This window comes from Lissotriton helveticus, chromosome 12, assembly GCF_964261635.1.
Source record: "Lissotriton helveticus chromosome 12, aLisHel1.1, whole genome shotgun sequence".
In the NCBI taxonomy this organism is placed as follows: domain Eukaryota; kingdom Metazoa; phylum Chordata; class Amphibia; order Caudata; family Salamandridae; genus Lissotriton; species Lissotriton helveticus.
The window spans coordinates 132,381,410-132,405,749 of NC_136073.1; the positions used below are offsets into that span (position 1 = coordinate 132,381,410).

The 24,340-nt window shown below is 45.6% G+C and overlaps 11 non-coding genes across 11 annotated transcripts; all 11 read left to right on the plus strand.

The window, feature by feature from the left end:
* The first annotated feature begins 1,491 nt into the window (after positions 1–1,491).
* On the plus strand, positions 1,492–1,563 carry TRNAH-GUG (transfer RNA histidin (anticodon GUG)). Its single transcript has one exon. It is a non-coding gene; the product is annotated as a tRNA-His (tRNA).
* A 1,497-nt stretch (positions 1,564–3,060) lies between these two features.
* On the plus strand, positions 3,061–3,142 carry TRNAS-AGA (transfer RNA serine (anticodon AGA)). Its single transcript has one exon. It is a non-coding gene; the product is annotated as a tRNA-Ser (tRNA).
* An 8,543-nt stretch (positions 3,143–11,685) lies between these two features.
* Positions 11,686–11,767, plus strand: TRNAS-AGA (transfer RNA serine (anticodon AGA)). Its single transcript has one exon. It is a non-coding gene; the product is annotated as a tRNA-Ser (tRNA).
* Positions 11,768–13,420: 1,653 nt separating this feature from the next.
* On the plus strand, positions 13,421–13,503 carry TRNAS-AGA (transfer RNA serine (anticodon AGA)). The gene has a single exon. It is a non-coding gene; the product is annotated as a tRNA-Ser (tRNA).
* Positions 13,504–15,156: 1,653 nt separating this feature from the next.
* On the plus strand, positions 15,157–15,238 carry TRNAS-AGA (transfer RNA serine (anticodon AGA)). The gene has a single exon. It is a non-coding gene; the product is annotated as a tRNA-Ser (tRNA).
* Positions 15,239–16,893: 1,655 nt separating this feature from the next.
* TRNAS-AGA (transfer RNA serine (anticodon AGA)) lies at positions 16,894–16,975 on the plus strand. The gene has a single exon. It is a non-coding gene; the product is annotated as a tRNA-Ser (tRNA).
* Positions 16,976–18,628: 1,653 nt separating this feature from the next.
* TRNAS-AGA (transfer RNA serine (anticodon AGA)) lies at positions 18,629–18,710 on the plus strand. The gene has a single exon. It is a non-coding gene; the product is annotated as a tRNA-Ser (tRNA).
* Positions 18,711–19,995: 1,285 nt separating this feature from the next.
* Positions 19,996–20,067, plus strand: TRNAH-GUG (transfer RNA histidin (anticodon GUG)). The gene has a single exon. It is a non-coding gene; the product is annotated as a tRNA-His (tRNA).
* Positions 20,068–20,362: 295 nt separating this feature from the next.
* TRNAS-AGA (transfer RNA serine (anticodon AGA)) lies at positions 20,363–20,444 on the plus strand. The gene has a single exon. It is a non-coding gene; the product is annotated as a tRNA-Ser (tRNA).
* A 1,652-nt stretch (positions 20,445–22,096) lies between these two features.
* TRNAS-AGA (transfer RNA serine (anticodon AGA)) lies at positions 22,097–22,178 on the plus strand. The gene has a single exon. It is a non-coding gene; the product is annotated as a tRNA-Ser (tRNA).
* A 1,285-nt stretch (positions 22,179–23,463) lies between these two features.
* On the plus strand, positions 23,464–23,535 carry TRNAH-GUG (transfer RNA histidin (anticodon GUG)). Its single transcript has one exon. It is a non-coding gene; the product is annotated as a tRNA-His (tRNA).
* Positions 23,536–24,340: the final 805 nt, after the last annotated feature.

Genomic DNA, 24,340 nt, shown 5'->3' on the forward strand with positions numbered 1-24,340 from the left:
AATTCCTCAAAAACCTAACCATGCAGTCTCCCCTAACTGTGTAGTTATCTTGCTTTACTGCTGTTTGTGTGATTAGCTGGGAGGAGCTCACGGCAGCATCCTCCCTATAAAAGTGTAGATGGACCGCTCCTTAACTTTTTCTTGCTTCACATACAGATGGCTTGAGGAGGTACAGGGGAGATGCAGGTCTAATAGACAAAATAGAAGATCTGCTTTAACATCGGCTACAATTTCAGAAGTTAACCTTTAGAATTTCTTCCATGTCAGTTTTATAAATAGGTGGCTTATTTTGGTGTCACTATTGCCCTTTCACATATTTATTATTGCTACCCCTTTCATATCTTTGCTATAACTCTCGTCCTACATTAGCGCTGGTGCAAACACTTCAAATTATTATACCCTGGCTCTCTCAGTCATACCATTCATGCACTTGAAACTTACTTTACCAATAAAAGAAGCAAATAGAAAAATAAAACAAAAGTGCTTGCTGGATTAGGCAAACACACTTCATAAAACTGCATTTTCTTTTCTATTCTCCCCGTGTTACAAGCTTAACTGCTCCCTGTGTAATTTCTCTTAGCCTGCTGTCCCAGGAAGAGAATTTTATCTACAGGCTCTTTCCGTGTTTTTTTCCTAGTCTTTCTTTCCCTTTTCTTAGATTTGTAACTGTTCCTTTATGTGCTCTATTTAGGCGCCATTAATCTCACTTGAGCTCCTTGTACCTGCTGCTGTTTTCTCCACACCTCATACTGCCTTTTCCCTCTTTCTCTCTTTCTCTGAGGTTGGTGGCTACTTTCCAAAGCTTCTGATGCCCCAATGTTCCTTCATCTTGTTGTCAGACGTGAATTGGAAAAGCAACCAAATTAACAAGCCTTTACCACTCATATATGGCAGAGGTTTATACTTTAATTCAATGAGCTAAGAAAAGCGTGTTGTGGGGCCCCTACGAGCCATGGTGCTTGCTTCATCATAATTGGGCGCGCAGTCATTAGCCACAGCTCTGATCATGGGTCACTGAGGTCAGTTTCAATAATTCCTCAAAAACCTAACCATGCAGTCCCCCCTAACTGTGTAGTTATCTTGCTTTACTGCTGGTTGTGTGATTAGCTGGGAGGAGCTCACGGCAGCATCCTCCCTATAAAAGTGTAGATGGACCGCTCCTTAACTCTTTCTTGCTTCACATACAGATGGCTTGAGGAGGTACAGGGGAGATGCAGGTCTACTAGACAGAATAGAAGATCTGCGCCAGGTGTGTTTCTCTGCATTGGTGTCCCATCACAGGCCCACAAGTGTATGTGTGATCTTTGACTCCTGGCAGTTCACAAGCAGGCGGCCAGGAAACAGTTTCAGCCTATCAACCACTGAGGAGACAAAGCCTTTGTATAAGGAATGAGGAAGCAATGAACACATTCAGCCTATCACAGGAGTTCCCTGAGTGTTCCGAATTATAAATTCTCCATGTCACTGTATGTTATTGAGCCCAAGTAGCTCGCCGTGATCGTATAGTGGTTAGTACTCTGCGTTGTGGCCGCAGCAACCTCGGTTCAAATCCGAGTCACGGCATTGTGGTTGGCAATGTCACGGCAGTTGGGTTTTTCTTTTACAGAATTACCAAATGTACCAGTTGTTTTTGTAAAATGTCTATTAAAAACAGATCCTTTAAAATATTTAAACGATCTAACGACAAATTATTTTAACACACATGATTATAAGATGTAGCTATATTGTACCTACTGACATAAATTATCGTTCTTGAACCTATTTGCGGTGGGGGAATGGAGCTCTCCCCCATGCCAATCAGAATGCAGATGAATGAAGTTGCAGTTGAGTGACCTGTGTTGTGGCTGTCTAGAGGGAATGCACAAATGTAGCTGTCTCGCAGCCCAATCCAGACGTCAATTGGAGACAGGTTTTCATGCAAATAGAGCAGTAAGTGCAGAGAAATGCTCACTCTCTAAAAATGGCATTTATAAAATAGTAAAGTTAAATCCAACCTCACCAGTAAATAGGATTTATCAATAAATAAATAAAGCTTCTCCTCTCTGATATGGAATTACCCCCCTAAAAGTATAAGGGAATACCCAATGCTAACCTATGAGAGGGGCAGACCTCACAGTAGTGAAAAATGTAATAGACTGTTTTGTACTACCAGGACATGCAAACTACCACAGTACATGTCTTACCTTTTACTTACATAGCATTATGCCCCTAGGACTACCTAGGGCCTACCTTTTGGTTAATTATATGTAATATAATTGGAGTTTAAGGTTTGGCAAGTAGTTTTAAATGGCAAGTCGAAGTGGCAGTACACTGCAGCACAGGCACTGCAGTAGCAGGCTTGAGGCAGGTTTGAAATGATACTTTTTTGGGCGGCACAATCACTTCCTGGGTATATGGTATACCACTTTACAAGGGGCTTTCAAGTCAATGAAATCTGTCAGTCAGGTATACTCCAATTACACACATGATTAGGGAAGAAGCACGTGCACTTCAGCACTGATTAGTAGCAATAAAGTGATCAGAGTCCTAAGGCCAACAAAAAGATACAGCAAAATGCGTAGGTGAAAAGAAATAAGGTAGGGTTGAGGCCACCTTAAGAATGCAAGGTCTAACAAAAACAAACTAAGGATAACATGAGTAAAACATCAGGTTTCTCTACGGCATTTGGTGAGACAAGTGTGCCTTCTTTTATCTTCCATAAATGCAATCTTTCCCTGACCCCTTTATTATATAGCTCTTCAAGTAAAAAAGATAAAGCACTTACAAAGGAGCCTCAAATACTCAAAGATGGTAGGCTTCTGTAATATGGGCCATAGACTAAAAGCAGCACGAAAACAGAGTGCTATAGGGTCCCAAAAACTTGAGTGCCACATGAGAGTATGCATGAAAGCCTATCCTTTTCCAAACTAGAGATATACTCATGCAATTTTTGTTTTTAGGAGAGAATGTGCCTGCTGAAAAAAACATTATTTTAAAAAAGTGCATTGCAGAATACCAGGAATTTGCTGTGGGACACCTTAAAAACTTTCATAGAGATTATTTGCACAAAACTTACAGTCAGATGTTGTGGCCGAGTGGTTAAGGCTATGGACTAGAAATCCATTGGGGTCTCCCCGCGCAGGTTCGAATCCTGCCAACAACGAGAAACTTTTAACATAGGCTACAATTTCAGAAGTTAACCTTTAGAATTTCTTCCATGTCAGTTTTATAAATAGGTGGCTTATTTTGGTGTCACTATTGCCCTTTCACATATTTATTATCGCTACCCCTTTCATATCTTTGCTATAACTCTCGTCCTACATTAGCGCTGGTGCAAACACTTCAAATTATTATACCCTGGCTCTCTCAGTCATACCATTCATGCACTTGAAACTTACTTTACCAGTAAAAGAAGCAAATAGAAAAATAAAACAAAAGTGCTTGCTGGATTAGGCAAACACACTTCATAAAACTGCATTTTCTTTTCTATTCTCCCCGTGTTACAAGCTTAACTGCTCCCTGTGTAATTTCTCTTAGCCTGCTGTCCCAGGAAGAGAATTTTATCTACAGGCTCTTTCCGTGTTTTTTTCCTAGTCTTTCTTTCCCTTTTCTTAGATTTGTAACTGTTCCTTTATGTGCTCTATTTAGGTGCCATTAATCTCATTTGAGCTCCTTGTACCTGCTGCTGTTTTCTCCACACCTCATACTGCCTTTTCCCTCTTTCTCTCTTTCTCTGAGGTTGGTGGCTACTTTCCAAAGCTTCTGATGCCCCAATGTTCCTTCATCTTGTTGTCAGACGTGAATTGGAAAAGCAACCAAATTAACAAGCCTTTTTTTTTTAAAATTTATACTTTATTGCACCCTCAAGTCACATACACAGCCGACATCGCCTACAACCCGGAGGCCGGCGGCATCAAAAATCCCTGGGTAAAGGTAAGTTACACAGCCGGAAAGACCAACAGCCCGGGGGCCTGGTGGCGAAACTGCAGGTGTGGAACAAGTGTGCAGAGGCAATAGATCATAGTAGCCACCATTGGAAGACCATAACATATAAGCAGGGTGTACACCCCGCAACGCCAACAAAATCAGACCCAGGCGCAGCACGGCGTGCCAGATTGGCAGGATTGAAATAGCCATCCGGAAAGAACTGCGTAGAAACCCAGAGTCGAGGGCATCACCATCAGGGACCCAGGGAAAGGTGAATAAAGGGGGGAAATCCCCCAGACAATAACAAACCCACCCACCCCAAAAGAAGAACAAGCCAGACTACCTAAACCCGTGCCCACCACCCACCTCCCACTCTGCACCGCAACCATGAACCCCTCAGCTAGGCTAAGGGAGATAAGCAAATGCCCACTAAGGGGGGATAACACTCCGGGAAGGGGACAGCGGTCGCCACAAACCAGAACAGCCGTCACAAGCAACCCCCAGCGCAAAACACCTCAAAAGTCAGGCGCAAAACACCACACTGACACAACGTTAAGGCCTTCAATTGACACACTCCTCATCCACAGCTGCTGCAGCCCCCCCCTCCTGTAGCACATCAAGCTCCACACTCTCTGGATCCGACTCACCATCCTCTTTCGCACTCTGAAACGCCCGAAACATACCCCAAAAGTTTTTGGGTCTACTCATTGGAGGAAGGAGTTCACTATACACCTCCGATTGCGTGCAACAGTAAAGCAAGTCTGTTTCCCATCGTTTTTTAGTAGGGACTGGCCCCCGCATCCAGCACAGTGCTATCAGTCGCTTCGCCGTCAGTAAAGCCATGTCCGCAAGTCGTTGCAGAGCTACAGGAAGGGGTTTTGAAAAACCAAGTAAGGCGAGCGCCGGGTCAGGCAAGATCACCTCACCAAGGATGGTGCTGAGGTCCGCAAAGACCTCCACCCAGTATTTATGTATGGCAGGACAAGTCCAGGCCATATGGAGAAAGTCTGCTGTGTGAAAGTGGCATCGCTCACACTCCGCTGAGTCCCGAAGGCCATACCTATGCAACCTCTCGGGCGTGTAGTAGACACGTTGTAGGAATTTAAAATGCACCAGGCGGTGCCTACCGTTGAGCGAGATTTTCCTAGTGTTAGTCGCACAATAACGCCACATGCCGTCTGAGATGGGAGATTGGAGGTCAGCCTGCCAGGCCAAACGGGCCTTGGAGGGGGGGTATTGCCGCTGTCTATCACCCAGTGACCTAACAGCCGTGATCAATTTGCGAGCTGAGGGGGTCTCGATGACATAGGTGAGTTCCGGCACTTCCGGCGGTTCAGCTAGGTCCGGGCCTAAAACGGCAAGGGCCGCTCTATGGACCCTGTGATATTGAAAACTATGGAGCAGCGTTGCCCCGTGACAGGAGTGAAGGACCTGCTGCAGCGTTTTCAGAGTGCCCTTTGAAAAGAGATCTCCCACGGTAACAATGCCTAGGTCACGTAGCGCCTTCAGGACGCCCTTCTCCGTCAGTGGAGCCAACCAGGCCGCCCATTCTACACGGAGCAAAGGTGAATACAGCAGCGTGCACTCGCGGGAGCTAATCAGTGCATGCCAAGCGTGATTCGTGGCAGCTATGGAGTCCAGATTGCCGACCCTTCTATCAGGCGGATAACATACTGTCGCCGGAAGCGGGGCGGGGTTTGCAAAGAGCCGCTCCAATTTCACATGCGGGATGCCTGGATCCCCATGAATCCACGTATGTAGGTGCGCACCCTGAGCAAGCCTATAGTATCGCTCCAGATCTGGAGCCCCAAGGCCTCCCTGTTCGTACGGAAGGGTGAGCGTTTGCCACCGCACCCGCGGCTGTTTGCCCCCCCACGCCAGGCGGACAAGGGTCTGGGTAAGTTGCCGGAAAAAGGCTTTGGAAAGGACTACTGGGATATTCACGAATAGGAAAAGGAACCTGGGGAGCACCACCATCTTCATGAGCGCAATCCTGCCCATGAGCGAAAGCGGGAGCCTGGACCACACTTCAACATCATCCACCAGTTTGGAGTAGGCCACTCCATAATTCTCGCGGATCAGGACCTCCGGGTCCGTATGAATGCGTATCCCTAAGTAGCGAATAGAGTCCGTGGTCCATAGCAAGGGGTACTCCGAGTCGAGAGGGAGCGTCACCGGCGTCAGGGGCAATGCCACTGATTTAGTCCAGTTGACGCGGAGGCCCGAGAGAGCCCCGAACCTCACCACCTCCCGCAGCACCGCAGAGAGGTTAGTCTCCGGGTCCTGGACATATAGCAGAGTGTCATCCGCATATGTGGAGATACCGATCTGGTACGCCGGAAAGTTTACCCCTTCAAACCGATGATACTCTCGTATAGCGCAGGCGAGAGGCTCCGCTACCATGGCATACAGCAACGGAGAGAGGGGACAACCCTGACGCGTGCCCCTCCCAATTTCGATGGGAGCAGTGACCAGGTTACCTATCTTTAGCCTCGCAGTAGGTTTGTAGTATAGGGCTCCCAACATTTGCAAAAACGGCTCCCCGAGGCCGAACTTACGAAGGACCCTCAGCATGAACGACCACTCAACAGAATCAAAGGCCTTCTCCATATCCAAGAAGATGGCCACAGCTTTGTTTTCGGGTTTGACATGCTGGATCGTGCCTAGGACCGTGCGGATATTATAAGTGAGATTGCGTGAGGGAACAAACCCAGCCTGCTCCGGGGCAACCAGGTCCGGGACCAGCAACGCCAAACGATTCGCAAGAACCTTAGCATACAGTTTCGCGTCCACATTTATCAGCGATAGCGGTCGGTAGGAGCCACACTGATTAAGGGGTTTGCCAGGTTTCGGGATGGTGATAAGCAACGCCTCTCTCATGGACTTCGACATGCTGCCCTGCTGGCAAATATCATCGAACAAGAGCATCAAGTACGGGACCAGTTGCGCCTGAAAGGCCTTGTAGAAGGATACCGTAAGACCATCCGCACCAGGAGCGCTACCAGATTTCATGCTCTCCAGTGCTTCCGTTATTTCCTCCTTCTGGATGGGGGCCATAAGAAACTCCCTCTGCCAGTCGGCCAGGAAGGGCATCTGAAGGTAGCTCAAATAGTCGTCGATTACCTCCTCGAGGCGTGCGTCCCTTGAGGAGTAGAGGGCAGTGTAGTAGGCATGAAATTCCGCCAAGATATCTTGCTCCTCCGTGACCACCACCCCAGCAGCTGTCACCAACTCCTCGATAACCAATGGGGGCCTACTGTTGCGCATAAGTTTAGCTAGGAGTGCACCAGGCCGCTCCCGTTCCCCATATGCACGCGCCGTCGCGTATTTGCCCATATGTTTAATTTCCCTGTCCGCTTCCTCCTGAAATTCATCTAGCATGGACTTGAGCGGGACCGCATCAGTTGCGTCCCCCGAGTCCACCGCCCGACTATCCAGACCCGCGAGCTGCGTCTCGAGCAACTGCAGGCGTCGCCTGATAGCTTTGAGCACCCCAGAATGCTTCGCCATAGACATCCCTCTGATGTAAACCTTAAATGCGTCCCAGAGAACTTGAACGCTGTCCACTGAGCCCACATTGGTTGCGAAATAGGCCTCTATGTCTTCGGCTAGTTCCCCTCTAAAAACCTCATCTAAGAGGGAGTACGGGGGGAACCTCCACGTGAAGGGGGGAATCCTCCTGGGAGGAGCCACCAGCAGCAAGAGCAAGGGTGAGTGATCAGATAGCGTGCGCGGGAAAACCGTGCAACCCTTAACCGTATCTAGCAAAACGCGGGAAACAAACCAATAATCCATACGTGTATGAATGTTGTGATAGGCCGAGTAGTGAGTGAACCCACCCCGCCCCGAGTGCCTATGCCGCCACACATCAAGTAAATCAAGTTTCACACATTCCGACACAAGGAGGGACGCGGAAGCTGCAGGGGACCTAGGGGGGCCCGCAGATCTGTCAAGGTCCGGGTTCAGCACCAAGTTAAAATCCCCCCCCCACAGCATTCTAGAGCCCACAAACTGCCTGCAGCTGTCAGCAAGCGAAGAGTAGAACTCCGGGGAGTCGTAGTTAGGGCCATACACATTCACCAGCAAGAGATCATGATCCTTTCCAACACAACGTGCAACCACAAACCTCCCTTCCGGGTCCACCGCCACCCGGGTCAGCGACATTCGGGATTTGGGATTAGCCCATATGAGCACCCCCCTAGCATGCGTTGTGAACCCCGCAGCGACACAAGCGGGGCCAAGGCCCCTCACCTGCAACATAGGGCTGGAAAGCGGCAAATGTGTCTCCTGCAGTAAAGCAAGGTCAATGTGATGGCGTTGCAAATAGGCTAAGACCTTCCTGAGTTTGCGGAAATCGTTGAGCCCCCTTACGTTCCAGGACAGTAATCGCAAAGAGCCCAGAGAGCTCTCCGCACTCAGAGAGTCAGCAGTCGACATGGCGGACTAGAAAGGAAAATGTCGCAGAGCAGGCAGTGTGACAGACACAGTGCAGTAGTCGGCAAAAACACACCCCCCACCCGGCAAACCCAGAACCCCAAACAGCATGACAGCAAGAAAACACGAACAATCAGAGAACAGCCTCCCACCCACCCACAGCCGACCATCCCCAACCCGGTCAGGCAGGACTCATCACCACCCAGCATTCCCCCCTTAATCAACAATGAACTCTACAGAACCCCAAATAGCCCCCGAAGGAGCCAGAAGCCAAAAGCGCAGGGGCAGAGGGATCTAGCCAGCCAACGGCTCAGCTGGGAAACCAGAGCTAGTAACCTCTCGCGTGCTCCCGTCTCGCCCCCCGCTCAGAAGTAGTGAGCCCTGCCAGCTCTAGTCTTCACAGTTCGTCAATACCAGACCCTTATGCGGAGGGGCCAACCCCCCGGCCCCCCTCGGTGAGTTGAGCGGCCCCCACCCAATCCACAGCGCCAACAAACCAGACCGGGAGTAAACAGTTAGATCTCACCCAAAAGACATGACTCGGTGGGTCCCCACTGATTGTATGTAAGTCTTTGCGCCGCCCAGCGTCAACAGTTCAGCAGCGTCTCTTATGCGTCCGGTTACTCCTGGTCACTCAAGTGGGAGGGGGCATCTAGGTCCTCTCGCCGACTACCCTGACTCTTGCGGTTGTCCTTCTCCCATTCCTTTAAGGATTTCTTAAGTTCTACTGGGTCGGTGAAAAAGTGCGAGTGACCTTGCCTGTTGATGCGAAGCCTCGCAGGGTACAGCATGGCGTAGTCGAGCCCCAGGTCTTTCAGCTGCTTCTTGTAGGGGGCAAAGCGCTTCCTTTCCTCCTGTACTCTCGCCGTGAAGTCCGGGAATAGGGAGATGTTCATGCCCTCGAACTGTAGCTTCCCCTTTTCTCTGGCCAGTCGCAGTGCCAAGTCTCTATCACGGTAATTTAGCAGCTTTGCTATGATCGGTCGTGGCGGGAGGCCAGGTTGTGGTTTCGGCCCCAGAGTGCGGTGGGCCCTTTCAACAATAAACATAGGGGAGAATACATCTTCCCCTAACAGGGTCCGAAGGAGTTTCTCCACAAACAGCTCCATTTTGCCGGTGCTAGTGGTTTCCGCCACACCCGTAATGCGTAGGTTGGAGCGCCTTGAGCGCGCCTCCAAATCCTCTGTCTTATCTTGGATTACCTGGAGCAGTCGACCAAACTGTCTGCGGTCCTTATCCCACTCCGATTGAGCCTCTTCCGCCTCTGTGAGCCGTCTCTCCGCCATGTCCAGCCTCTCCGCATGTTTGTCGACCCTCTCGGACATGCGGTCCATCCGGTACGTCAGCGCGTCGATTTTGGTGCTAATCTCTGTCATGCTGACCTGTAGGCCTTTTTCCATGGTCCCCAGCATGTCCCGTATTTCGGAACATAGGGAGTTCTCGGACGCCGTAGGGCGTGGAGGGGAAGTTTGTGCTGCCCCCTCGGCCCCCTTCGCCCTCCTCTGGTCGAAAGACAGCTTGGGCTGCGACCTGTCCCCTTTCCCCATGGCAGGTCTAGTGGACATACAGCCGACAGGCACAGAGGTGTGGGAACCACCACCTATGATTCGTGGTCAGGCTTAGCGGTGGGTGAAGCGGGGCAGGACTCCCCCGTCCAGGGTGGAATGTCGCGGGACCGTTGCCCAAGATGGCGGCCTCCAACACCAGAATGCAGATTCAGCCGTTTCGCAGAACGTGTCTCTGGGCAGTACCCCACGTAGTCCGTTCGCCCAGTGGGCGGTCAAATTGCTTCAGTACTTGGGGTCAGGCTACACACCGCTCCTCCGAGGTCCTTCCTCTGCGTGGAGCCTGACGCCGGGAGTCGGCGAACAGTACTCCCCGCCGTCAAATTCGCAAGTCTCCTCAGGGCCCCCCCACAGGCAATGCGTGCTCAGCGCACCCTCTTGCAGCCCTCTCCGCTCGTCGATACCGGCCAGGGGTCAGTCCTCTCCGCTGCTTCTCAGTGCCGGTCGCGAGTGTAACAGCCGACCAGGTGCCTCTGCGGATGGCCGGGACCACCTCGGTCACACACGCCGCACGCACTGCGACGTAACTCGGGCAGCCCTCCAGGTCAGGCCGGGGATCGCGGCCTGGGTCCGTGACGCTCCGTGCACTGCAGCACCAAGTCGCACCGCGTCCGTCCTCCGCCGGACAAAGGGGCCTCTGTCCCACCGAGGTCTCGTGCGAAGGTCCCCCACAGTTTTTAATGCCGGCAGGGCCGTTTCAGGATGGGTTTGTAGGAGTTTAGCGGGTCATCGGTAAGGAGCTCCGCGCTCGCGCGTCTTACATGGACGCCTGCTAGCTCCGCCCCCCCATTAACAAGCCTTTACCACTCATACATGGCAGAGGTTTATACTTTAATTGAGCTAAGAAAAGAGTGTTGTGGGGCCCCTACGAGCCATGGTGCTTGCTTCATCATAATTGGGCGCGCAGTCATTAGCCACAGCTCTGATCATGGGTCACTGAGGTCAGTTTCAATAATTCCTCAAAAACCTAACCATGCAGTCCCCCCTAACTGTGTAGTTATCTTGCTTTACTGCTGTTTGTGTGATTAGCTGGGAGGAGCTCACGGCAGCATCCTCCCTATAAAAGTGTAGATGGACCGCTCCTTAACTTTTTCTTGCTTCACATGCAGATGGCTTGAGGAGGTATAGGGGAGATGCAGGTCTAATAGACAGAATAGAAGATCTGCGCCAGGTGTTTTTCTCTGCATTGGTGTACCATCACAGGCCCACAAGTGTATGTGTGATCTTTGACTTCTGGCAGTTTACAAGCAGGCGGCCAGGAAACGGTTTCAGCCTATCAACCACTGAGGAGACAAAGCCTTTGTATAAGGAATGAGGAAGCAATGAACACATTCAGCCTATCACTGGAGTTCCCTGAGTGTTTCGAATTATAAATTCTCCATGTCACTGTATGTTATTGAGCCCAAGTAGCTTGCCTTGATCGTATAGTGGTTAGTACTCTGCGTTGTGGCTGCAGCAACCTCGGTTCGAATCCGAGTCACGCCATTGTGGTTGGCAATGTCACAGCAGTTGGGTTTTTCTTTTACAGAATTACCAAATGTACCAGGTGTTTTTGTAAAATGTCTATTAAAAACAGATCCTTTAAAATATTTAAACGATCTACTGACAAATTATTTAAACACACATGATTATAAGATGTAGCCTTATTTTTGTTTTTAGGAGAGAATGTGCCTGCTGAAAAAAACATTATTTTTAAAAAGTGCATTGCAGGATATCAGGAATTTGCTGTGGCACACCTTGAAAACTTTCATACAGATTATTTGCACTAAACTTACAGTTAGTTGTTGTGGCCGAGTGGTTAAGGCGATGGACTAGAAATCCATTGGGGTCCCCGCTCGCAGGTTCGAATCCTGCCAACAACGAGAAACTTTTTAACATCGGCTACAATTTCAGAAGTTAACCTTTAGAATTTCTTCCATGTCAGTTTTATAAATAGGTGGCTTATTTTGGTGTCACTATTGCCCTTTCACATATTTATTATCTCTACCCCTTTCATATCTTTGCTATAACTCTCGTCCTACATTAGCGCTGGTGCAAACACTTCAAATTATTATACCCTGGCTCTCTCAGTCATACCATTCATGCACTTGAAACTTACTTTACCAATAAAAGAAGCAAATAGAAAAATAAAACAAAAGTGCTTGCTGGATTAGGCAAACACACTTCATAAAACTTCATTTTCTTTTCTATTCTCCCCGTGTTACAAGCTTAACTGCTCCCTGTGTAATTTCTCTTAGCCTGCTGTCCCAGGAAGAGAATTTTATCTACAGGCTCTTTCCGTGTTTTTTTCCTAGTCTTTCTTTCCCTTTTCTTAGATTTGTAACTGTTCCTTTATGTGCTCTATTTAGGCGCCATTAATCTCATTTGAGCTCCTTGTACCTGCTGCTGTTTTCTCCACACCTCATACTGCCTTTTCCCTCTTTCTCTCTTTCTCTGAGGTTGGTGGCTACTTTCCAAAGCTTCTGATGCCCCAATGTTCCTTCATCTTGTTGTCAGACGTGAATTGGAAAAGCAACCAAATTAACAAGCCTTTACCACTCATACATGGCAGAGGTTTATACTTTAATTCAATGAGCTAAGAAAAGCGTGTTGTGGGGCCCCTACGAGCCATGGTGCTTGCTTCATCATAATTGGGCGCGCAGTCATTAGCCACAGCTCTGATCATGGGTCACTGAGGTCAGTTTCAATAATTCCTCAAAAACCTAACCATGCAGTCCCCCCTAACTGTGTAGTTATCTTGCTTTACTGCTGTTTTTGTGATTAGCTGGGAGGAGCTCACGGCAGCATCCTCCCTATAAAAGTGTAGATGGACCGCTCCTTAACTTTTTCTTGCTTCACATACAGATGGCTTGAGGAGGTACAGGGGAGATGCAGGTCTAATAGACAAAATAGAAGATCTGCGCCAGGTGTGTTTCTCTGCATTGGTGTCCCATCACAGGCCCACAAGTGTATGTGTGATCTTTGACTTCTGGCAGTTCACAAGCAGGCGGCCAGGAAACGGTTTCAGCCTATCAACCACCGAGGAGACAAAGCCTTTGTATAAGGAATGAGGAAGCAATGAACACATTCAGCCTATCACTGGAGTTCCCTGAGTGTTTCGAATTATAAATTCTCCATGTCACTGTATGTTACTGAGCCCAAGTAGCTCACCGTGATCGTATAGTGGTTAGTACTCTGCGTTGTGGCTGCAGCAACCTCGGCTTGAATCCGAGTCACGGCATTGTGGTTGGCAATGTCACGGCAGCTGGGTTTTTCTTTTACAGAATTACCAAATGTACCAGGTGTTTTTGTAAAATGTCTATTAAAAACAGATCCTTTAAAATATTTAAACGATCTACTGACAAATTATTTAAACACACATGATTATAAGATGTAGCCTTATTTTTGTTTTTAGGAGAGAATGTGCCTGCTGAAAAAAACATTATTTTTAAAAAGTGCATTGCAGGATATCAGGAATTTGCTGTGGCACACCTTGAAAACTTGCATACAGATTATTTGCACAAAACTTACAGTCAGTTGTTGTGGCCGAGTGGTTAAGGCGATGGACTAGAAATCCATTGGGGTCCCCCCCGCGCAGGCTCGAATCCTGCCAACAACGAGAAGCTTTTTAACATCGGCTACAATTTCAGAAGTTAACCTTTAGAATTTCTTCCATGTCAGTTTTATAAATAGGTGGCTTATTTTGGTGTCACTATTGCCCTTTCACATATTTATTATCGCTACCCCTTTCATATCTTTGCTATAACTCTCGTCCTACATTAGCGCTGGTGCAAACACTTCAAATTATTATACCCTGGCTCTCTCAGTCATACCATTCATGCACTTGAAACTTACTTTACCAATAAAAGAAGCAAATAGAAAAATAAAACAAAAGTGCTTGCTGGATTAGGCAAACACACTTCATAAAACTGCATTTTCTTTTCTATTCTCCCCGTGTTACAAGCTTAACTGCTCCCTGTGTAATTTCTCTTAGCCTGCTGTCCCAGGAAGAGAATTTTATCTACAGGCTCTTTCCGTGTTTTTTTCCTAGTCTTTCTTTCCCTTTTCTTAGATTTGTAACTGTTCCTTTATGTGCTCTATTTAGGCGCCATTAATCTCATTTGAGCTCCTTGTACCTGCTGCTGTTTTCTCCACACCTCATACTGCCTTTTCCCTCTTTCTCTCTTTCTCTGAGGTTGGTGGCTACTTTCCAAAGCTTCTGATGCCCCAATGTTCCTTCATCTTGTTGTCAGACGTGAATTGGAAAAGCAACCAAATTAACAAGCCTTTACCACTCATACATGGCAGAGGTTTATACTTTAATCCAATGAGCTAAGAAAAGCGTGTTGTGGGGCCCCTACGAGCCATGGTGCTTGCTTCATCATAATTGGGCGCGCAGTCATTAGCCACAGCTCTGATCATGGGTCACTGAGGTCAGTTTCAATAATTCCTCAAAAACCTAACCATGCAGTCCCCCCTAACTGTGTAGTTATCTTGCTTTACTGCTGTTTGTGTGATTAGCTGGGAGGAGCTCACAGCAGCATCCTCCCTATAAAAGTGTAGATGGACCGCTCCTTAACTTTTTCTTGCTTCACATACAGATGGCTTGAGGAGGTACAGGGGAGATGCAGGTCTAATAGACAAAATAGAAGATCTGCGCCAGGTGTGTTTCTCTGCATTGGTGTCCCATCACAGGCCCACAAGTGTATGTGTGATCTTTGACTTCTGGCAGTTCACAAGCAGGCGGCCAGGAAACGGTTTCAGCCTATCAACCACCGAGGAGACAAAGCCTTTGTATAAGGAATGAGGAAGCAATGAACACATTCAGCCTATCACTGGAGTTCCCTGAGTGTTTCGAATTATAAATTCTCCATGTCACTGTATGTTATTGAGCCCAAGTAGCTCGCCGTGATCGTATAGTGGTTAGTACTCTGCGTTGTGGCTGCAGCAACCTCGGCTTGAATCCGAGTCACGGCATTGTGGTTGGCAATGTCACGGCAGTTGGGTTTTTCTTTTACAGAATTACCAAATGTACCAGGTGTTTTTGTAAAATGTCTATTAAAAACAGATCCTTTAAAATATTTAAACGATCTACTGACAAATGATTTAAACACACATGATTATAAGATGTAGCCTTATTTTTGTTTTTAGGAGAGAATGTGCCTGCTGAAAAAAACATTATTTTTAAAAAGTGCATTGCAGGATATCAGGAATTTGCTGTGGCACACCTTGAAAACTTTCATACAGATTATTTGCACAAAACTTACAGTCAGTTGTTGTGGCCGAGTGGTTAAGGCGATGGACTAGAAATCGATTGGGGTCCCCCCGCGCAGGCTCGAATCCTGCCAACAACGAGAAGCGTTTTAACATCGGCTACAATTTCAGAAGTTAACCTTTAGAATTTCTTCCATGTCAGTTTTATAAATAGGTGGCTTATTTTGGTGTCACTATTGCCCTTTCACATATTTATTATCGCTACCCCTTTCATATCTTTTCTATAACTCTCGTCCTACATTAGCGCTGGTGCAAACACTTCAAATTATTATACCCTGGCTCTCTCAGTCATACCATTCATGCACTTGAAACTTACTTTACCAATAAAAGAAGCAAATAGAAAAATAAAACAAAAGTGCTTGCTGGATTAGGCAAACACACTTCATAAAACTGCATTTTCTTTTCTATTCTCCCCGTGTTACAAGCTTAACTGCTCCCTGTGTAATTTCTCTTAGCCTGCTGTCCCAGGAAGAGAATTTTATCTACAGGGTCTTTTTCCGTGTTTTTTTCCTAGTCTTTCTTTCCCTTTTCTTAGATTTGTAACTGTTCCTTTATGTGCTCTATTTAGGCGCCATTAATCTCATTTGAGCTCCTTGTACCTGCTGCTGTTTTCTCCACACCTCATACTGCCTTTTCCCTCTTTCTCTCTTTCTCTGAGGTTGGTGGCTACTTTCCAAAGCTTCTGATGCCCCAATGTTCCTTCATCTTGTTGTCAGACGTGAATTGGAAAAGCAACCAAATTAACAAGCCTTTACCACTCATACATGGCAGAGGTTTATACTTTAATTCAATGAGCTAAGAAAAGCGTGTTGTGGGGCCCCTACGAGCCATGGTGCTTGCTTCATCATAATTGGGCGCGCAGTCATTAGCCACAGCTCTGATCATGGGTCACTGAGGTCAGTTTCAATAATTCCTCAAAAACCTAACCATGCAGTCCCCCCTAACTGTGTAGTTATCTTGCTTTACTGCTGTTTGTGTGATTAGCTGGGAGGAGCTCACGGCAGCATCCTCCCTATAAAAGTGTAGATGGACCGCTCCTTAACTTTTTCTTGCTTCACATACAGATGGCTTGAGGAGGTACAGGGGAGATGCAGGTCTAATAGACAAAATAGAAGATCTGCGCCAGGTGTGTTTCTCTGCATTGGTGTCCCATCACAGGCCCACAAGTGTATGTGTGATCTTTGACTTCTGGCAGTTCACAAGCAGGCGGCCAGGAAACGGTTTCAGCCTATCAACCACTGAGGAGACAAAGCCTTTGTATAAGGAATGAGGAAGCAATGAACACATTCAGCCTATCACTGGAGTTCCCTGAGTGTTTCGAATTATAAATTCTCCATGTCACTGTATGTTATTGAGCCCAAGTAGCTCGCCGTGATCGTATAGTGGTTAGTACTCTGCGTTGTGGCTGCAGCAACCTCGGCTTGAATCCGAGTCACGGCATTGTGGTTGGCAATGTCACGGCAGTTGGGTTTTTCTTTTACAGAATTACCAAATGTACCAGGTGTTTTTGTAAAATGTCTATTAAAAACAGATCCTTTAAAATATTTAAACGATCTACTGACAAATGATTTAAACACACATGATTATAAGATGTAGCCTTATTTTTGTTTTTAGGAGAGAATGTGCCTGCTGAAAAAAACATTATTTTTAAAAAGTGCATTGCAGGATATCAGGAATTTGCTGTGGCACACCTTGAAAACTTTCATACAGATTATTTGCACAAAACTTACAGTCAGTTGTTGTGGCCGAGTGGTTAAGGCGATGGACTAGAAATCGATTGGGGTCCCCCTGCGCAGGCTCGAATCCTGCCAACAACGAGAAGCTTTTTAACATCGGCTACAATTTCAGAAGTTAACCTTTAGAATTTCTTCCATGTCAGTTTTATAAATAGGTGGCTTATTTTGGTGTCACTATTGCCCTTTCACATATTTATTATCGCTACCCCTTTCATATCTTTTCTATAACTCTCGTCCTACATTAGCGCTGGTGCAAACACTTCAAATTATTATACCCTGGCTCTCTCAGTCATACCATTCATGCACTTGAAACTTACTTTACCAATAAAAGAAGCAAATAGAAAAATAAAACAAAAGTGCTTGCTGGATTAGGCAAACACACTTCATAAAACTGCATTTTCTTTTCTATTCTCCCCGTGTTACAAGCTTAACTGCTCCCTGTGTAATTTCTCTTAGCCTGCTGTCCCAGGAAGAGAATTTTATCTACAGGCTCTTTCCGTGTTTTTTTCCTAGTCTTTCTTTCCCTTTTCTTAGATTTGTAACTGTTCCTTTATGTGCTCTATTTAGGCGCCATTAATCTCATTTGAGCTCCTTGTACCTGCTGCTGTTTTCTCCACACCTCATACTGCCTTTTCCCTCATTCTCTCTTTCTCTGAGGTTGGTGGCTACTTTCCAAAGCTTCTGATGCCCCAATGTTCCTTCATCTTGTTGTCAGACGTGAATTGGAAAAGCAACCAAATTAACAAGCCTTTACCACTCATACATGGCAGAGGTTTATACTTTAATTCAATGAGCTAAGAAAAGCGTGTTGTGGGGCCCCTACGAGCCATGGTGCTTGCTTCATCATAATTGGGTGCGCAGTCATTAGCCACAGCTCTGATCATGGGTCACTGAGGTCAGTTTCAATAATTCCTCAAAAACCTAACCATGCAGTCCCCCCTAACTGTGTAATTATCTTGCTTTACTGCTGTTTGTGTGATTAGCTGGGAGGAGCTCACGGCAGCATCCTCCCTATAAAAGTGTAGATGGACCGCTCCCTAACTTTTTCTTGCTTCACATACAGATGGCTTGAGGAGGTACAGGGGAGATGCAGGTCTAATAGACAAAAAAGAAGATCTGCGCCAGGTGTGTTTCTCTGCATTGGTGTCCCATCACAGGCCCACAAGTGTATGTGTGATCTTTGACTCCTGGCAGTTCACAAGCAGGCGGCCAGGAAACGGTTTCAGCCTATCAACCACTGAGGAGACAAAGCCTTTGTATAAGGAATGAGGAAGCAATGAACACATTCAGCCTATCACTGGAGTTCCCTGAGTGTTTCGAATTATAAATTCTCCATGTCACTGTATGTTATTGAGCCCAAGTAGCTCGCCGTGATCGTATAGTGGTTAGTACTCTGCGTTGTGGCTGCAGCAACCTCGGTTCGACTCCGAGTCACGGCATTGTGGTTGGCAATGTCACAGCAGTTGGGTTTTTCTTTTACAGAATTACCAAATGTACCAGGTGTTTTTGTAAAATGTCTATTAAAAACAGATCCTTTAAAATATTTAAACGATCTACTGACAAATGATTTAAACACACATGATTATAAGATGTAGCCTTATTTTTGTTTTTAGGAGAGAATGTGCCTGCTGAAAAAAACATTATTTTTAAAAAGTGCATTGCAGGATATCAGGAATTTGCTGTGGCACACCTTGAAAACTTTCATACAGATTATTTGCACAAAACTTACAGTTAGTTGTTGTGGCCGAGTGGTTAAGGCGATGGACTAGAAATCCATTGGGGTCCCCCCTCGCAGGTTCGAATCCTGCCAACAACGAGAAACTTTTTAACATCGGCTACAATTTCAGAAGTTAACCTTTAGAATTTCTTCCATGTCAGTTTTATAAATAGGTGGCTTATTTTGGTGTCACTATTGCCCTTTCACATATTTATTATCGCTACCCCTTTCATATCTTTGCTATAACTCTCGTCCTACATTAGCGCTGGTGCAAACACTTCAAATTATTATACCCTGGCTCTCTCAGTCATACCATTCATGCACTTGAAACTTACTTTACCAATAAAAGAAGCAAATAGAAAAATAAAACAAAAGTGCTTGCTGTTTAGGCAAACACACTTCATAAAACTGCATTTTCCTTTCTATTCTCCCCGTGTTACAAGCTTAACTGCTCCCTGTGTAATTTCTCTTAGCCTGCTGTCCCAGGAAGAGAATTTTATCTACAGGCTCTTTCCGTGTTTTTTTCCTAGTCTTTCTTTCCCTTTTCTTAGATTTGTAACTGTTCCTTTATGTGCTCTATTTAGGCGCCATTAATCTCATTTGAGCTCCTTGTACCTGCTGCTGTTTTCTCCACACCTCATACTGCCTTTTCCCTCTTTCTCTCTTTCTCTGAGGTTGGTGGCTACTTTCCAAAGCTTCTGATGCCCCAATGTTCCTTCATCTTGTTGTCAGACGTGAATTGGAAAAGCAACCAAATTAACAAGCCTTTACCACTCATACATGGCAGAGGTTTATACTTTAATTCAATGAGCTAAGAAAAGCGTGTTGTGGGGCCCCTACGAGCCATGGTGCTTGCTTCATCATAATTGGGCGTGCAGTCATTAGCCACAGCTCTGATCATGGGTCACTGAGGTCAGTTTCAATAATTCCTCAAAAACCTAACCATGCAGTCCCCCCTAACTGTGTAGTTATCTTGCTTTACTGCTGTTTGTGTGATTAGCTGGGAGGAGCTCACGGCAGCATCCTCCCTATAAAAGTGTAGATGGACCGCTCCTTAACTTTTTCTTGCTTCACATACAGATGGCTTGAGGAGGTACAGGGGAGATGCAGGTCTAATAGACAAAATAGAAGATCTGCGCCAGGTGTGTTTCTCTGCATTGGTGTCCCATCACAGGCCCACAAGTGTATGTGTGATCTTTGACTTCTGGCAGTTCACAAGCAGGCGGCCAGGAAACGGTTTCAGCCTATCAACCACTGAGGAGACAAAGCCTTTGTATAAGGAATGAGGAAGCAATGAACACATTCAGCCTATCACTGGAGTTCCCTGAGTGTTTCGAATTTTAAATTCTCCATGTCACTGTATGTTATTGAGCCCAAGTAGCTCGCCGTGATCGTATAGTGGTTAGTACTCTGCATTGTGGCTGCAGCAACCTCGGTTCGACTCCGAGTCACGGCATTGTGGTTGGCAATGTCACAGCAGTTGGGTTTTTCTTTTACAGAATTACCAAATGTACCAGGTGTTTTTGTAAAATGTCTATTAAAAACAGATCCTTTAAAATATTTAAACGATCTACTGACAAATTATTTAAACACACATGATTATAAGATGTAGCCTTATTTTTGTTTTTAGGAGAGAATGTGCCTGCTGAAAAAAACATTATTTTTAAAAAGTGCATTGCAGGATATCAGGAATTTGCTGTGGCACACCTTGAAAACTTTCATACAGATTATTTGCACAAAACTAACAGTCAGTTGTTGTGGCCGAGTGGTTAATGCGATGGACTAGAAATCCATTGGGGTCCCCCCGTGCAGGTTCGAATCCTGCCAACAACGAGAAACTTTTTAACATCGGCTACAATTTCAGAAGTTAACCTTTAGAATTTCTTCCATGTCAGTTTTATAAATAGGTGGCTTATTTTGGTGTCACTATTGCCCTTTCACATATTTATTATCGCTACCCCTTTCATATCTTTGCTATAACTCTCGTCCTACATTAGTGCTGGTGCAAACACTTCAAATTATTATACCCTGGCTCTCTCAGTCATACCATTCATGCACTTGAAACTTACTTTACCAATAAAAGAAGCAAATAGAAAAATAAAACAAAAGGGCTTGCTGTTTAGGCAAACACACTTCATAAAACTGCATTTTCTTTTCTATTATCCCCGTGTTACAAGCTTAACTGCTCCCTGTGTAATTTCTCTTAGCCTGCTGTCCCAGGAAGAGAATTTTATCTACAGGCTCTTTCCGTGTTTTTTTCCTAGTCTTTCTTTCCCTTTTCTTAGATTTGTAACTGTTCCTTTATGTGCTCTATTTAGGCGCCATTAATCTCATTTGAGCTCCTTGTACCTGCTGCTGTTTTCTCCACACCTCATACTGCCTTTTCCCTCTTTCTCTCTTTCTCTGAGGTTGGTGGCTACTTTCCAAAGCTTCTGATGCCCCAATGTTCCTTCATCTTGTTGTCAGACGTGAATTGGAAAAGCAACCAAATTAACAAGCCTTTACCACTCATACATGGCAGAGGTTTATACTTTAATTCAATGAGCTAAGAAAAGCGTGTTGTGGGGCCCCTACGAGCCATGGTGCTTGCTTCATCATAATTGGGCGTGCAGTCATTAGCCACAGCTCTGATCATGGGTCACTGAGGTCAGTTTCAATAATTCCTCAAAAACCTAACCATGCAGTCCCCCCTAACTGTGTAGTTATCTTGCTTTACTGCTGTTTGTGTGATTAGCTGGGAGGAGCTCACGGCAGCATCCTCCCTATAAAAGTGTAGATGGACCGCTCCTTAACTTTTTCTTGCTTCACATACAGATGGCTTGAGGAGGTACAGGGGAGATGCAGGTCTAATAGACAAAATAGAAGATCTGCGCCAGGTGTGTTTCTCTGCATTGGTGTCCCATCACAGGCCCACAAGTGTATGTGTGATCTTTGACTTCTGGCAGTTCACAAGCAGGCGGCCAGGAAACGGTTTCAGCCTATCAACCACTGAGGAGACAAAGCCTTTGTATAAGGAATGAGGAAGCAATGAACACATTCAGCCTATCACTGGAGTTCCCTGAGTGTTTCGAATTTTAAATTCTCCATGTCACTGTATGTTATAGAGCCCAAGTAGCTCGCTGTGATCGTATAGTGGTTAGTACTCTGCATTGTGGCTGCAGCAACCTCGGTTCGACTCCGAGTCACGGCATTGTGGTTGGCAATGTCACAGCAGTTGGGTTTTTCTTTTACAGAATTACCAAATGTACCAGGTGTTTTTGTAAAATGTCTATTAAAAACAGATCCTTTAAAATATTTAAACGATCTACTGACAAATTATTTAAACACACATCATTATAAGATGTAGCCTTATTTTTGTTTTTAGGAGAGAATGTGCCTGCTGAAAAAAACATTATTTTTAAAAAGTGCATTGCAGGATATCAGGAATTTGCTGTGGCACACCTTGAAAACTTTCATACAAATTATTTGCACAAAACTTACAGTTAGTTGTTGTGGCCGAGTGGTTAAGGCGATGGACTAGAAATCCATTGGGGTCCCCCCTTGCAGGTTCGAATCCTGCCAACAACGAGAAACTTTTTAACATCGGCTACAATTTCAGAAGTTAACCTTTAGAATTTCTTCCATGTCAGTTTTATAAATAGGTGGCTTATTTTGGTGTCACTATTGCCCTTTCACATATTTATTATCGCTACCCCTTTCATATCTTTGCTATAACTCTCGTCCTACATTAGCGCTGGTGCAAACACTTCAAATTATTATACCCTGGCTCTCTCAGTCATACCATTCATGCACTTGAAACTTACTTTACCAATAAAAGAAGCAAATAGAAAAATAAAACAAAAGTGCTTGCTGTTTAGGCAAACACACTTCATAAAACTGCATTTTCTTTTCTATTCTCCCCGTGTTACAAGCTTAACTGCTCCCTGTGTAATTTCTCTTAGCCTGCTGTCCCAGGAAGAGAATTTTATCTACAGGCTCTTTCCGTGTTTTTTTCCTAGTCTTTCTTTCCCTTTTCTTAGATTTGTAACTGTTCCTTTACGTGCTCTATTTAGGCGCCATTAATCTCATTTGAGCTCCTTGTACCTGCTGCTGTTTTCTCCACACCTCATACTGCCTTTTCCCTCTTTCTCTCTTTCTCTGAGGTTGGTGGCTACTTTCCAAAGCTTCTGATGCCCCAATGTTCCTTCATCTTGTTGTCAGACGTGAATTGGAAAAGCAACCAAATTAACAAGCCTTTACAACTCATACATGGCAGAGGTTTATACTTTAATTCAATGAGCTAAGAAAAGCGTGTTGTGGGGCCCCTACGAGCCATGGTGCTTGCTTCATCATAATTGGGCGTGCAGTCATTAGCCACAGCTCTGATCATGGGTCACTGAGGTCAGTTTCAATAATTCCTCAAAAACCTAACCATGCAGTCCCCCCTAACTGTGTAGTTATCTTGCTTTACTGCTGTTTGTGTGATTAGCTGGGAGGAGCTCACGGCAGCATCCTCCCTATAAAAGTGTAGATGGACCGCTCCTTAACTTTTTCTTGCTTCACATACAGATGGCTTGAGGAGGTACAGGGGAGATGCAGGTCTAATAGACAAAATAGAAGATCTGCGCCAGGTGTGTTTCTCTGTATTGGTGTCCCATCACAGGCCCACAAGTGTATGTGTGATCTTTGACTTCTGGCAGTTCACAAGCAGGCGGCCAGGAAACGGTTTCAGCCTATCAACCACTGAGGAGACAAAGCCTTTGTATAAGGAATGAGGAAGCAATGAACACATTCAGCCTATCACAGGAGTTCCCTGAGTGTTCAGAATTATAAATTCTCCATGTCACTGTATGATATTGAGCCCAAGTAGCTCGCCGTGATCGTATAGTGGTTAGTACTCTGCGTTGTGGCCGCAGCAACCTCGGTTCGAATCCGAGTCACGGCATTGTGCTTGGCAATGTCACGGCAGTTGGGATTTTCTTTTACAGAATTACCAAATGTACCAGTTGTTTTTGTAAAATGTCTATTAAAAACAGATCCTTTAAAATATTTAAACGATCTAACGACAAATTATTTAAACACACATGATTATAAGATGTAGCTATATTGTACCTACTGACATTAATTATCGTTCTTGAACCTATTTGCGGTGGGGGGAATGGAGCTCTCCCCCATGCCAATCAGAATGCAGATGAATGCAGTTGCAGTTGAGTGACCTGTGTTGTGGCTGTCTAGAGGGAATGCACAAATGTAGCTGTCTCGCAGCCCAATCGAGACGTCAATTGCAGACAGGTTTTCAGGCAAATAGAGCAGTAAGTGCATAGAAATGCTCACTCTCTAAAAATGGCATTTAAAACATAGTAAAGTTAAATCCAACCTCACCAGTAAATAGGATTTATCAATAAATAAATAAAGCTTCTCCTCTCTGATATGGAATTACCCCCCAAAAAGTATAAGGGAATACCCAATGCTAACCTATGAGAGGGGCAGACCTCACAGTAGTGAAAAATGTAATAGACTGTTTGGTACTACCAGGACATGCAAACTACCACAGTACATGTCTTACCTTTTACTTACATAGCATGCTGCCCCTAGAACTACCTAGGGCCTACCTTAGGGGTTAATTATATGTAATAAAATTGGAGTTTAAGGCTTGGCAAGTAGTTTTAAATGGCAAGTCGAAGTGGCAGTACACTGCAGCACAGGCACTGCAGTAGCAGGCTTGAGACAGGTTTGAATTGCTACTTCTT